Raw genomic sequence first — 15,261 nt, 5'->3', positions numbered from 1 at the left:
AGAAGTACTGTGAGTTCATCCCTAAACTTGCTCCATACCCCTGGGGATCTTGCTAGGCAAATATCAGCAGATAACTGTGTGGAAGAAAGGAAATCTCAGGACTTAATGAGGTCATTGTCAAATATTCCTGGGATGGGGTAGGGGATGTTTTTGTTTTTTACTTTTTATAGAACTTTGCTTTTCTACAACAATGTACATATTTTGGCAGTTGTATTTGCTTTGTGCTTTTTTTCTTCTTTTGCAAATAAAGTTGCCACCCTGCATGCCCTTGGCAAATAAGTGAAGCAGAAATAGGAACTTGCTCACATTCACAGTGGAGAACAGTGTATCCTTAGGGGTTGAACCTTGGGGTGACCTGGGGAGGGGAAAGGTGGGTAAACATGTACAGAAACAAGGCCAGGTACCAGTCGGTGATGCAGAGCCCCTTCCTGCCCTCCCCTCAGTGCACAGCCCCAGTATCAGCATGCTGAAGAGAAGTCAACTCTCCGTCAACCCTCCTCACTGTGCCTACACACCAGGGTGTCTCCGTGTTTATTTTCACTACCCCCCACCCCCATCAGGAGAAAAAATTAAATTGCATTTAAATTCTCCCCACTGAGAAGAATTAAACATTAAAGAATGAGATCTTGTTGGGTAAGGTTGAGCTTCCGGAGCCCCTGTAATACCGAATGGGTTTTTTTGCTCTCCCCTCCCCCCTGAGTCAAAGTCACACTGAGGAATGCAGGGCCTAGATGGTGGAATAAAAAACAAGCGCTTCCAGAATTCAGACAACTTCTCTCAAATGTCTCCGCTTCCTGAAAGATGTGGGGCGGAGCTGGGTTGATTGTTACTCTGAGATCTCTGGAACCTTTGACTCTGTCATTTTTAGGTGTAGGTGTTCGTGGCCTTCCACATCTGTCCATCAACTCGTGACCTCTGCCCCTTCGTGACGATCAGGGAGGTGGGAACTCCCGGGCACCCTCGGGTTTGCAGTCCCAGAAGTGTTGCCTGCTTTAGGTCATCAGCTCAAAGCTGGCAAACCAGTCTCCTTTGGACTATCCGCAGTGCCCCCGACTGCCTCTCAGACCCCAGGCAGCGAGGCACATCTGTGCAAGATGACTCCTACCACAGGTGGTAGGGTGATGGCTTTCTGAGTTGTTTCCCTTGATGGTGCCTCTGGGCTCTCCCCATCTCTGTTGGCATTTTTGGAGGTGGTGTGGTGACAAAGTCAAGGAAAATTTTTAAGGAAAAAGAAGAAACCAACATTTGTGGTTCTCTTTCATTGGAAGAGGAGACAAAGAAAGGAAATGGCAGGTGGAGAGGGATGGGGGAAGGAATAGAAATGGCCTATCTTTGATGCTGTGGTTTGTGTGAAGGCAATGGAGAAGAACATGGCGGTGAGAGCATCTGTGTTGGTGCCACGTGGCAGCTATTAAGCATGGCCAGAGCCTCACATAAAAGTAAAGTGAGTGAAAAAGAGAATTCTCGTTCCCTGGGGACTAATCGTCTTTAGAATTTCTATTGGCAAACCCTCTGGGGACAACCTAACCTAAAAAACAAAAACAAAGGATCCCTGTCTCAAAACTGCGGGTCTAAAAGCCAGAGGGACAGGACAATGGAAAGTGCTGGAAGAGATAGAAGGCTCCCCTCTCGTTGCTGTACCTACCTAACCACCCCGGACCCCATAACATAGAATTTGACTTTGATGTCAACTAGGAAGTAATTTGGACTTGCAGAGAAGGAAGGAGGGTGCCCAGGGCAGTGTGAGTGAGCACAAGTCCACAGGGATGTTAGGTATGATCTGGTCCAACGTAAAGGTATATGAGCAGTGAGCCCGGAGTCTCTTGAGAGTAAGGCACAACATCTGGGGAAAGAATATGTGAGTGTTCACTTCATAGCAAGATCCGGAAAAAAGTCCAATGACATCTTCAAGTAGAGGGCATGATTACTTGATGCTCTTACTTTGAGTAGATGGATCGGTAGCATGGGAGGACGAGTGGCAAAACCACAAAGTAAAAACATCCCCAGGGTGTCAGCCATGAGATGACATTTGTTTAGTGATGATCAATTTTATACTGAAGTGGCCTAGAGGAGATAATTGGAGGTGGGCTGGGTTGATACTGCAAAACACTCAGGACAGCAGTGGGCTTTACTGGGTGATGGTGAAGGAAGGTCACAAGCAGGTACGGTGTTATTGTCATGATTCTCTGTAGATTCGAAAAGTGTTTTTCATGAGGAGCTTAAAATTTAACAGAGTCTCCTTTTTTGTGTTGTTTCTATGTGGGAGAAGAGAGGGAGCTTAAAATTTCATTTGTCTAAGCTTTACTGGGTGATGGTGAAGGAAGGTCACAAGCAGGTACAGTGTTATAGTCATGATTCTCTGTGGATTCGAAAAGTGTTTTTCATGAGGAGCTTAAAATTTAACAGTCTCCTTTTTTGTGTTGTTTCTATGTGGGAGAAGAGAGGGAGCTTAAAATTTCATTTGTGTGATTTGCAAGGTCAATCATTTCAAGACATGTTCAACCGTATATCGTTTGTAGCATTGAATACAATGTTTATCATAAAATACGCACCTGAGTTTATAGTTTTCTGCCAGGCTATAGGGCAATGATGTTTTGCTATGCACTCTATTTTATGTGTGTGAATTTTTTTAATTGTAATTTTATGTGTGAATTTTTTTTTAACTAAACTATATCAACATTTTCTATGTGGACATCTGGGTGTTTTTTGTTGTTTTTTTTTTTAATCTATTTCCAACTATCTGAGTCTGTGAACCATCCTTCTGACTGGATCCTGGCCTAAAATCCTATTAGTGTTTAAACAGACCTCAGAAACACCCCGAACCTCTAGACAAATGCAAAGACATGGCTCTTTGATATATCTTGGGCTCTTGATGTCTTCAGTAAACAAGATCATAATTCCTTTAAACTCCACATCTTCTTTAGATGCTTTCTTCTCTGTTTTGTTAGAGTGAACCCTTGTGGTTTCCCAAAGGAAGGAAACTCCCATCCCAGACTTCGGTGCTGGAAGGGAAGTTGAAGATGGTGGAGTCTGGCATTCCTTCTGCCTTTCAACATGAGGTAGGGGGTCCAGAATATTCAGGGGACATGTCTGAGCCCATCTGGTCCTCAGTGGTAGACCTGAGTATGAACCCGGGACTTTCTGAGGCCTTGACTCTGTGCCCCCCTACCCAGCATCTGTTGGTATTGTCTGGAGGCACGTGACACCTGACCCGACTTCTCAACATGTGGAAGGCAAGCATGAAGGTCCAGTGTTACGCATCCAGCCATTATCATTTCCAAATACTTTAAGTCCCTGGTTCTCCGTGGAGAAGTTAACATTTCTCCCCGGAGCCGCTTAACATTTTTACGAACCTCTGAACCTGTCGCGAGAGTACAGCATTCTAGTGAGTACAACCTGCTCACCATAGAGCAAGCAGCATGTTTTGACAAACTCACTTTTCCCTCGGTACTTAAATTTTAATTACAAAAGCGGTCCTTAAGACAGCTAGATAATGGCTGAGCAGCCAGCTTGCTTTCTAGAAACTGAGGTTCTGATGGTAACCAAGCAGGTATTTCCTCTCAGACCAAGAAGTACATTTAATCCATCCCCTTCATCTCCCCACCCTCCAGCACCTGCCATAAGATCTGGTGAGTTTCTATCGGGGGTGGGGGGGAGGCGGGGGAGAATCCTCCCACTCTCTGCTAAACTTCATCTTCACTCAGCAAAGACGGATTATTTTATTCCAAGAGGCAGCAAGGAGCGAGGGACCACAGATATTTGTGACTTTGTCTGCTGGACATTTTTCAAAGTGTCCCTGAACTCAGCAAACAAAGCTTCCTGAGTAATCTCCCAAAATTCAGGCCCTGCTCCATTTGTCCAAAAATGGATGGCTGCTCCAAATCTCTGAACTTCTTAAAACTCCATCTGCTACAACATTACTTCTGGAGTTTGAACATGACTTTTTCTGTCTTTGAGTATAGCAATGTTTGTTTAATTAACGATGCACAAGTCTGTTAAACAGAAGGCTCCAAGGATTGCTCTACGCTTGAGAACTCTTGGCACCATCTTTATTCTACCAAGTGCCAATAACCCTGGCTAGAGGGGGTGTATATGAAAGTCCATGTCCTAAGTTTAGAAGCTTTACTCCTTTTAATAAAAAATGCTATAGGGGATTGAACATGTAACTAAAAGTACAAGGTTAGTCTCATTACATGCAAAGATGTTTAATATTGTGTGAGCTAAGTCCTTCTGTATAAATTATTTGCACACTTTCCTTGCATGATGAATTGATTTTTTTATAGTTGTTTGTACCAGACGGTGGCATATTTTTGTAAAAATTTTTTGACACTGAATTGCAATAAATGTTTTTCCAACAACACACGGGTGCATTTTTGGTGTGTGCCAATTCAAGTTGGCTTTTTAGCATACTGAGTATGTTTATCTTTTGCCTCATGAGGCTTAGATTCCTTGTCCCAGAAACTTATCATTGTTATAAAATTTCTAGGAACATGTAGAAAAATAAGCTTGCTGCTGAGTGCCAAACTCAGTAAATAACACAGCACTCTGCTTAAATGGGATAGTTCCACTTACTGTATGTATACTAGAATGATTAGGGAATAATGAGCCGTGAAATCAGTATCAATGTATTCATCAATAGACATTTATTGAACAGCTATTATACACTGGACCCTGTGCAAGGCACTGGGAATAGGACAGTGAACAAGACAGACAGAATGCCTGCCTTTATGGAATTTAGATTCTAGTAGGAAAAACAAAGACAATCAAAGCAAGTAGGAAAACATTTAATTCATAATAAGTGCTATGGTAAGAATAAACAAGGGTCTGGGATGCAGAATAACAAGGGAACCTGCTGATGACAGGCTGAGCAGTAGGTCTCTCCAACAAAAGATAGTGAGGCTGAGACCCAAAATGTAAGAAAGAGCCAGCTGCAGAAAAGTGAGGTCTTGAGCATTCCAGAAAGAGGGAATGGCTTGAGCAAGGTTCAGATCATGGTCCTGCCACTTACTACACTGTGACCTTTGTCCCCTTAATTCCTCTAGGTCTCAATTTCCTAGACTCCAAAATGGTGATAATAAATCCATTACTTATGGTTGTGAGGGCTAAGCAAACTAATGTGAGTAAAAAAGCATGGAACCAGGCACACCACACGTGTTCCATAAATGTTAACAATCATGATTCCCCAAGCAACATTGCTCTGCATCTCTAGTTAGGTGTGATGTGCTCAGGTGACCGACATGGTAGCTGAATTAATAATACATTTACTCTGGAATGCACCCTGATCCTGCCACTAACTCTCCATTAGAAAAAGACATAAAAGGCATATTGGAGTAATCAGATTTTTTTTTTTTAATTTCCACCAGGAACACAAAAGCTCAACACTCACTAAATATCCCAAGCATTCTTTGCTCAGGCTGCTCTATCCACTAGAATATTCTTCCCCTGCCTCTGTCTGGTAAGCATCTATGGCTCCTTGTGACCAGCTCGTCCCTAAAGCCTCCTCCGACTGAGTAAATCTCACCTCCCATAACACTTTCCTGCATCTGATCTGGGGCTATGTCATCGTACCCAGCACAGTGCTGGGGCTGAATGAATTAATAACGCACACAAACCATAAGAGACTCTTAATCTCAGGAAACAAACTGAGGGTTGCTGGAGTGGAGGGGGGTGGGAGGGATGGGGGGGCTGGGTGATGGACATCGGGGAGGGTACGGGCTATGGTGAGCGCTGTGAATTGTGTAAGATTGATGAATCACAGACCTGTACCTCTGAAACAAATAATGCATTATCTGTTAATAAAAAAATTTTTTTTTTAAATAACACACACAGACATTCACAAAATGCTTTTGAAAGTCTCACTGATCACATGCTTACCCTCCACTTGAATAAGAATCAGTGTGAGTTTATGGGCATAGACAGAACTATTTATAGCTTCTTGGTTAAAAATTAATGGTAGTTGAAAAAGTAACAAATGTGAAGACCTAGTTTTCATTAAAGTTTAAGTTCAACTACATCTTTACAAGTCTAGTACTGTTTAATAAGCTCAAATTGAACAGACTAAAGTCTCTTTAAAAAAAAACAAATCCCTTTTATACACTTCATGAAAATTCCTTGGAACCCCTGGGTGGTGCAATCGGTTAAGCATTCGACTCTTGGTTTTGACTCAGGTCATGATCTTGGGGTTGTGAGATCGAGCCCTGGCATGGGGCTCTGAGCTCAGCTAGGAGTCTGCAAAAGTTTCTCTCTCCCTCTGCCCCTCCCCATGCTCACTCTCTTCTCTCTCTCTCAAATAAATAAATCTTTAAAAAAAAAAGAAAATTCCTTTAAACATGTTAAAGCTACAATTATAAATCTAACACATATGCTTTTTTTTTTATAAGCATTTCAAATACCTGCTCAGGTAAGCATCAACCCTAATAAACAAAACATTCCCAGGTAAATTAATAACTTATAAGTTAAGCATAAATATATCTCAAAAACTCTAGCATTGTTACGAGTAAAATTATTATACCTTTCCATTTAAAATCATATCTTACACTAATTACTTATTTTAAATGGAAATCATAAGGCTACTAGAGTAGGCAGAATAGTGACTCTCCAAAGATGTTCACATCCTAATCCCCAGATCCTGTGACTATGTTACATGGCAAGGGAGACTTTGCAGGTGTGATTAAGTGCTTTGAGATGGAGATTACTCCCAACTACCTGGGTGAGCCCAATCACAAGGGTCCTTAAAAGTGGAAGAGAAAGGCACGAGAGGACAGTGATGTCACGGACAACAGGCCCTCCCGCCATTGCTGGCTTTGAAGAGGGAGAAAGCAGGCCATGAGCCAAGGAAGGAGAGCACCATCTATAATCAGGAAAAGGCAAGGAAACGATTCTCTCCCAGAGCCTGCAGAAAGGCATGCAGCCCTGCCAACACCTTGAACTTAGCCCAGTGAGATAGAGGATCAGCGTTTCGAAGTCTCCCCAAGAAGCCATGTTTACAAAGCAGCAGTGTCCTGGCAGGGGGCAGTCATTCAGAAGTGTGAGCCCAACCCCCGCCTTCAAGAACGTCCATAGATCTGGTCAGCGGGGCTGGGAGGGGCAAGAGAATGTACATCAACTACAACACAAGATCCTTAGTTCCAAGCACCCTGACTGAGGTACAAAGTACCAGAGGAATTCAGAGAGGAAGGACTGAGTTCATGCTTGTGAAAAGGAAGAATGTGGGATAAGACAAGCCCACAACATACTCTTCCTGAATCAGTATAAACAAGGGCTCCTCTGGAATCTGGAAGCCAGGGACTGTGGCTTAAAAGCCAGAGACCAAGACTTACCACCCAAGCCTCTTTGGTGCTGTCTGTAGGTTTCTTGAAAAAGACGAAACAAAACACTGAAGGTTGGACAGGTTTCCCTTCTGAAGGGAACTGAAGAAGTGCTCTGTGTTTCCTGGGGTCCCAGGGCCTGAGCCTTGTCGTTGTTCTCAAAAATTAACAAAAGCTCAGTGAACCCCAGGTCCTTTCAATGAACTCTGTGATGATCAATTTTGAGCCAACTTGGCTAACCCATGGTACCCATTTGTTAGGTCAAACACCAATGCAGACGTTGCTGCGAAGGTAGTTTCTAGGTATGATTAACATTTAAATCAGTAGAGAGAACAGATTAGCCTCCGTAAAGTGGATGGGCCTTAGCCAATTGTTGAAGGTCTTCAGAGGAAAAGGCTGATGTGCCCCTAGAAAGAAGGAATTCTTCCTCCAGACTGCCTTTGGGCACAAGACTGCAACATCAGCTCTTCTCTGGGTGTCCAGTCTGTCAGCCTTCCTTACAAATTTTTTTTAAAGATTTTATTTATTTACTTAGAGAGAGAGAGCAAGACAGAGAGAGAGAGCACGAGCAGGGGGCAGAGGGAGAGAGAGAAGCACTCCCCGATGAGCAGAAGTCTGACGCGGCGCTCGATCCCAGGACCTCGAGATCATGACCTGAGCCGAAGGCAGACGCTTAACCAACTGAGCCACCCAGGCACCCCCAGTCTTCCTTACAAATTATAGACTTGCCAGCTCCACACCTGTGTGAGCCAGTTCCTTATAGATAGATAGATAGATAGATAGATAGATAGATAGATAGATAGATGATAGATAGATGATAGATGATAAAGAGATAGATAGATAGATAGATAGATAGATAGATAGATAGATAGATAGATAGATAGATAGATGATAGATAGATGATAGATAAAGAGATAGATGAAGATAGATGATAGATAGATGATAGATAAAGAGAGACTGTGTTTATCTATATATAGAGAGAGGGAAAGACAGAGCAAGAGAGAGAGATGCATCCGATTGGTTCTGTTTCTCTGGAGAACCCGGACTAGTACAAGCTCCTAGAAAGAGAACAAGGGCAAGGAAAGTCTGCAGGAAGGCTTCAGAGGGCAGGAGGGAAAGGGAGAAAACCCAGAGAGAGAGCGGAATCTAGTGGCTCTAAGGGGCTGTCAGCCAGCTACCACATCCTGAGAAATCATATTTGGCAGATGCTAGAAAATGCAGCAAAATAATCACTCTTACCCCACATAAAAGTGAGTTGGCTCCCCTTTCTTTGTACGTTTTAAACTGGCATTCAATTGTTTTAATTATATTTAGTTCTTTCTTTTTCTGTGTGTGTGAAAGAAATGTGAGCCTTTCTATATCCGCTTAGCACCCAGTTGACCTGTCAGCTATCTTTTTTCTCTAGTTTTTATTTAAATTCCAGTTAGTTAACATACAGTGTAATATTAGTTTTAGTGTACAATATAGTGATTCAACACTTCCATACATCCCCGGGTGCTCATCACAAGTGCCCTCCTTAATCCCCATCACCTGTTTCACCCATCGCCCCCACTCACCTTCCCTCGGGTCACCCTCAGTTTGTTCTCTGGAGTTAAGAGTCTGTTTCTTAGTTTGCCTCGCTCTCTCTCTCTCTCTCCCTCTTTTTTCCCCTTTACTTGTCTGTTTTGTTTCTTAAATTCCACGTATGAGTGAAATCATATGGTATTTGTCTTTCTCTGACTTATTTCATTTAGCATAATACTCTCTAGCTCCATCCATGTCGTTGCAAATGCTAAGATTTCATTCTTTTTATGACCAATATTCCATTGTATATGCAGACCATATCTTCTTTATTCATCAGTCAATGGACACCTGGGCTCTTTCCATCATGTGGCTACTGTAGATAATGCTGCTATGAACATCAGGTGCATTATCCCTCTGAATTAGTGTCTTTGGGTTCTTTGAAATATACCTACTAGTGTGATTGCTGGATCATAGGGTAGTCCTCTTTTTAACTTTTTGAGGAACCTCCATACTGTTTTCCACACTGGCTGCACCAGTTTGCATTCCCACCAATAACGCGCAGGGGGGTTCCCCTTTCTCCACATCCTCACCACCAACACCCATTGTTTCTTGTGTTATTGATTTTAGCCATTCTGACAGGTGTGAGGTGATAGTTTTGTCTTAATTTCAAAATTATTCCAAGAAGCCCCTACTTCCTTCAGAGAGGTAGCCCAGCATAGTGATTAAGAGCGAAGAATCTGAAGTCAATCTGCCTGCGTTCCAACTCTGTCCTGCCTCCTCCTTGTTATGTCAGACAGACTGCTCAACCTTCACATGCCTCAGTCCCCTTATATGTCAAATGGGATGGTAACAGTACCTGCATCATAGAACTGCTGTGAGGAGTACCTGAGTTGATGCATTTTAAGCAATTAATACATTTTGTGTGGTTACAGCGTGCTTAATGCATAGTAAGTTTTAAATAAACATTCATTATTATTATTCACTAAGGCCACTTTCCATTTTCTGTTTTTGCATTGTGCTCTAAGCAGAAAAACCATGTAGCCTTCACTGTCCATAAAGAGAAGCATAATTACCACAATTGTAGCCTTTGCTTATTGTTTAAATCAATGGTCTCCTATCATCCCATCAGTAAGCATTTTTAGCATAAACCCAATATGTGTATTTATTAAATATAGGCAGGGGCGCCCGGGTGGCTCAGTCAGTTGAGCGTCCGACTCTTGGTTTCAGCTGAGGTCATGATCTCATGGATCGTGGGATCGAGCCCCATGTTGGGCCCCGCACTCCGCAGGGAGTCTGCTTGAGATTCTCTGTCTCTGCCCCCTCCCCCCACCCCTGCTCACACTTGCTCTCTTGGTCTCTCTCTCAAATAAATAAATAAAATCTTTAAAAAAAAAAAGCATAGGCAGGCATTATTATCATTAATATTTCAAAGCATAATGAACACTCAGGAGGACAGTCAACATTAGTAATGATGGAAATAAACCCGTATTTCAAATAGTTGGGAGCATTTTGAACTTTTGAGTCAATTTTTGGTCAGCTCTCATTAGCTTGTCATTGTAGCAGAAACTGCAACCAGTGAAGAGACCCTCCTAGGAAGAGCCATGTTAGCGCTGACATTTTCCTGTTCCTTTATGTGCAAGTGTGGTATCTTCACTCTGCTGTGTCGCTACAAGAACCTTCTTAAAGCATTTGTGCATTTTGTGAGATTTAATTTAAAACCAGATTCCATAATCCATAAATCCGTGTAGCCAGGCAGACAATACACCAAAAATGAACGACTGAGGGTACCACTGGCCTCCGCTTTGCATTGGGGTCAAGGTGCCTCGGGTACTGACTTGACACCTGATGTCTGACAGGTGGACAGAGAGGACCATTAGCAATCTGGATATTAAATATTTGTAAAGCTTCTGTGCTGGTTTTTCTCTGTTTGTCCCCAAAGACCCATGTCCAGCTCCGTGCCCCGGAGGACTGACTGGAAAGGGCTGCATCCCCCAGCCTCCATTGCCATTGGATTGGTGTGTGGTTGGGTTTGCCCAATGGGAGGTGCCAGCAGAGACCAGAGAGCAGAGAAAGAGAGAGTTTGGGGTCTTTCTTGCCCTCTCCCTCTTGGCTGGCCACTCATCTCTGACAGGGGCTGTCTCCTTCCTCCACATAAACCCTCCCAATGTCTCCAGCTATCATGGGTCTTCTCTCCAAGCCTGGGAGAAGCAATGCTCATTGTTGCTCACCTCTGGGGCCCTCCACATCCTTTGTGTCCCCTTAACCCAGCCCACACCTCTCCAAGTCGTCCCTTCATTCATGTCCCTTTGCTTCAATTCCATAAGGAGATTATTTCCCATCAGAAACCACAAATAATTGCTTTATTTCTTCCTCTTCAAGAAAGCAGTCAATGGCAATTTTCATTTTTTCCTTCCAGGACCTCACTTCAGAAACCACTGGTTTTATGTCAAAGATTTATCTATGTATTTTGGGGGGCGGGGGATGGGGCAGAGAGAATCTCCAGCAGACTCCCTGTCAAGTGCGGAGCCAGACGCAGGGCTCGATCCCAGGACCTTGAGATCACAACCAGAGCCCACACCAAGAGTCAGACGCTCAACCGACTAAGCCACCCAGGCATCCCTGAGACCACCAGTTTAAATAGCTATTCTGAACAGTAAGCCAAATCATTTTCCTGACCAGTGTGAATATAAGCCTTAGATTCCCCATTTCTTCTGTCACTCTCCAGGGAAAAGTTTTTGCTTGAGCCAATAAACACCTGCTGAAAAGGGGAGGACTCCCAGAATGAGCTCTGGATAGACAGCCACTCAGCAGCCCTGGCCTCTACCCAGGGGTCTGTCCCACCAGGCTGAAACTGTGGGAAGCCACTTTAGCTCTCTCAGTTTCCTCATCTATAACATGAAGGTATGTTGGATCAGCTAGTCTCTAGGTCCTTTTTAGCTCAAATATCCTTTTGTAATTTTAGGAAGTCATATAGTAGTTCAGAGGAAACTATGTTACTTGGTATTTTTGTTTTCTTTTTTGTTTTTCTTCTTCAACACCATCCCACCCTCCTCTCCAAAACAAGGACATACACTCCTCCATTGGTTAGAATGTTTCTTGAGTTAAAATCCTTTAAATTTCATAAACTCCTAAGTAGGGGTGCCTGGGTAGCACAGTTGGTTAAGCGTCTGACTCTTGGTTTCGGCTCAGGTCCTGATCTCAGGGTTGTGAGATTGAGGTCCACATCAGGGCTTGACATTCTCTTCCTCTCCCTCTCCTTCTGCCCTTCCCCCGGCTCGTGCTCACTCTCTCTCTCAAATAAAATAAATAAATCAAATCTTTAAAAATAAATAAATAAAAATAAACTTGTAAGTAATAAGAAAGCCCAGACATAATATCAATAATCAATTGAATCCTGTGCTTTCAAATCAGAGCTGATTCTTCAGCATTTACCATCATACTCTGGCCACACAGTTACTAAACCACAGAGCTACGATTTAAGCTTAAATCTGTCTCACCCTAAACCCAGTGTGCTTTTATGACACCACAGCCATCCTCCCTGCACAGCACCTAATACTGTGCCTTGGAGAAAGTCATTGTGAAATACGTATTTCCTGCGCCAGATACCCAGAGGTCTCCTGGATACATTTTCATTAGCCTTGCCATTCAAATGGGCTTGCTATTAGATGAACACTTGCCGACAAATAACTGAAAGAATTCTTGGCTTGTGCGAATAGCCCTGCCACTGGGAGATGGACTGGATTATACACAGAGCACTGCTTTGTTTCCATTCCTTCATATGTATGAGCACAACTCTCTCATCTCCTCTCCTAGTTAGGACTATCCCCCTTTCCAGGTCTGGCTTCACAACCAGGAAATGCCTTGACATGACTGTGATCTTAACTTGAGACAAAACAAAGGAGGGAAGAAAACCTTGAATTCAGGCAACCCTAAAACCATGAACTTCACAGACTTACAGACGTTAAACCTGACAGAGACCTGAAGAGGTGATATGGTCCAGCTTCTATCAACTTCTTATAAGCATACAGCCCACCCCCGCCCCCCATTTCACTGAGACAACTGAGACCTAGGAATGTTCGGTATCTGCCCCCAAAACAATACTCTGTAACTTAGTAATTACTATAATAGGATGTTGAATGGGGTTTCTCTGGTCCCAGAACTTTGCTTTTGTTTTTTCCTAGTTGATTGATTTTAACTAGTTTCACTAACATGGGTCACCTCATTTCCCAGCTCTGGGGACATCTGTGTCTTTCAAGTATTTCTAACATGTGCCATATTTCTTAGCTCAAAAAAAAACTGCCTGTGTATATAATTTGGAAAAACTTCCAATGACTCATTACCGAAGACATACAATTCACAAAGTCATAGCTTCAGGTATGAGGAGAAAAGAGGATGATACACATTAAATTTTATGGTCTGTTTCATAGAATCGTTTACTAAATAAGCATCTCCTAAGTCATCTCTAGAAGATTTTTTTAAGTTTAGAAACATCCCTAGTTTTGTTTTGGTTTTTGCCCCAGCTTTATCCAGATATAATTGACACATAACACTGTGTAAGTTTAAGGTGTACAACTTAACGATTTGATACACATGTATACTTGAAATGATTACCACAATAAGGCTACTTAACATTTCTACCAACTCAGATAATTACCATTTGTGCATGCGTGTGTGTGTGTGTGTGTGTGTGGTGAGAATATTTACGATCTCTAAGATTCTCTAAGATTATAAAATAGAGAATCTTTAAGATTCTCTTAGCAACTTTCAAATATAGAATATAGCACTGTTAACTACAGTCACCATGCTGTGCATTAGGTCTCCAAAACTGATTCAGCTTATAACTGGAGTGCATTAGGTCTCCAAAACTGATTCAGCTTATAACTGGATGTTTGTACCCTTTGATTAACAGCACCCCATCTTACCCCATACCTCTGGCAACCAGCATTCTAGTCTCTGTTTCTATGAGTTCAGCTTTTTTAGATTCCACATAGAAGTGAGATCAAACAGTATTTGTCTTTCTCTGCCTGACTTACTTCACTTCGTGTAATGCCCTCAAGTTTCACCCATGTTGTCACCAATGACAGGATCTCCTTTTTCATGTCTGAATAATATTCCACCATATGTCTATATTCCATAGGGGACACACACACACACACACATTTTCTTTATCCATTCATCTGCGAATGGACATTGAGGTTGCTTCCATGCCTTGGCTACTGTGAACAATGCTACAGTGAGGTCCCAGAACTTTGGCTAACACCCAATGCAGAGGACGAGTAGCACTGAGTATCCTGACATTCGAAGTCCAACAGGTGGAGCCAGCCACCTCACTGCAGGGCTTTTGGAAAGGCCAGAATCAACCCTCCTGAATTAATATAAAGGAAGGAGTAAGAGAGAGGAGTTCAGCCAGGAGTGGAGGGCAGTGTTCATGGAAAGAGCCTATCCCCTCCCTTAAGTCACAGCCAGGACTCCAGGAGAATCATTCATAAAGCCCAGGGGTTCCAGCCATATGGAATACTGGCATTTCATTCCCCCATGGTTGGCTGCTTGGGCAACAAGCCTGCAAATGTTGCCTGGCACTAAGGAAAAGAGCCCTGGAGAAGACAGGCCTGGGAGACAGAGGGGCAGAGAGGCGGCCTGCGCTGTACCCAGGGGCATGCAAGGGTGTGCGAGGTTCCCTCCAGTGGGCTGGACGCTAAGAAGGTAATGAGGCTTGAGCTCTTTCATGCATCTCATTGCAGTGGGGGCCTCAGGTAAGTGGACCCAGCAGCCACTGATGGGCGTGAGGACTGAAGCAAGGTCATGGCGAAGAGGTTTCGCTGGAACCAGATCTCCAAGCAGGGAAGTGTGTGGGGAGAGACTCCCAAAGGGGACTTGGAAGGACTTGCTCCCACAGCCCACAGGAAAGCCAGCTTTAGAACCTGCCCCCAAGGGAACTGACCACAGACCGGTTAGCTAGAGAAGCAGCCACAACCCACGGGGAGAGGATGGATACCTCCTCTTGCACTCAGGAAGAGCCTCTGCCTCCTCCCCGTTCCCGCCCTCCCACTGCCCCCCCACCACCACCTAAGCTCCAGGAAGAGGGAGGGCCGCAAGGAAACCAGGCGGCTCCCAGAGCCACCGCCTCCCCTTGCCCTGGGGTGGGGGGGGCAGAGAGGAGAGCTCAGATCTGAGAGATGCTATAAAATTAACCAGGCTGAGGCTCGCATACTGGAATGAGACTGCTAATAACCAGCAGGAGATGGAAAGCTGCAGGACTTGGCCTGAAGGTCACCAACGGAGCCGTTCCCATGAAGCCTCGGGAGGAGCCATATAATATCGTTGGGAGCCGCTACTGAAAAAGAAATCTTTTCATGGTGATACTGAGAACTGAGACTTCCCATTCAGCCAGTTCCAACTGACTCAACATTATTCACCTATTGTGCGCCTGGTACTAGGTCTAGTAAGTGAA

This window comes from Phoca vitulina, unplaced genomic scaffold, assembly GCF_004348235.1.
Source record: "Phoca vitulina isolate PV1807 unplaced genomic scaffold, GSC_HSeal_1.0 scaffold18, whole genome shotgun sequence".
Classification (NCBI taxonomy): domain Eukaryota; kingdom Metazoa; phylum Chordata; class Mammalia; order Carnivora; family Phocidae; genus Phoca; species Phoca vitulina.
This window is presented reverse-complemented; position numbering follows the sequence as displayed.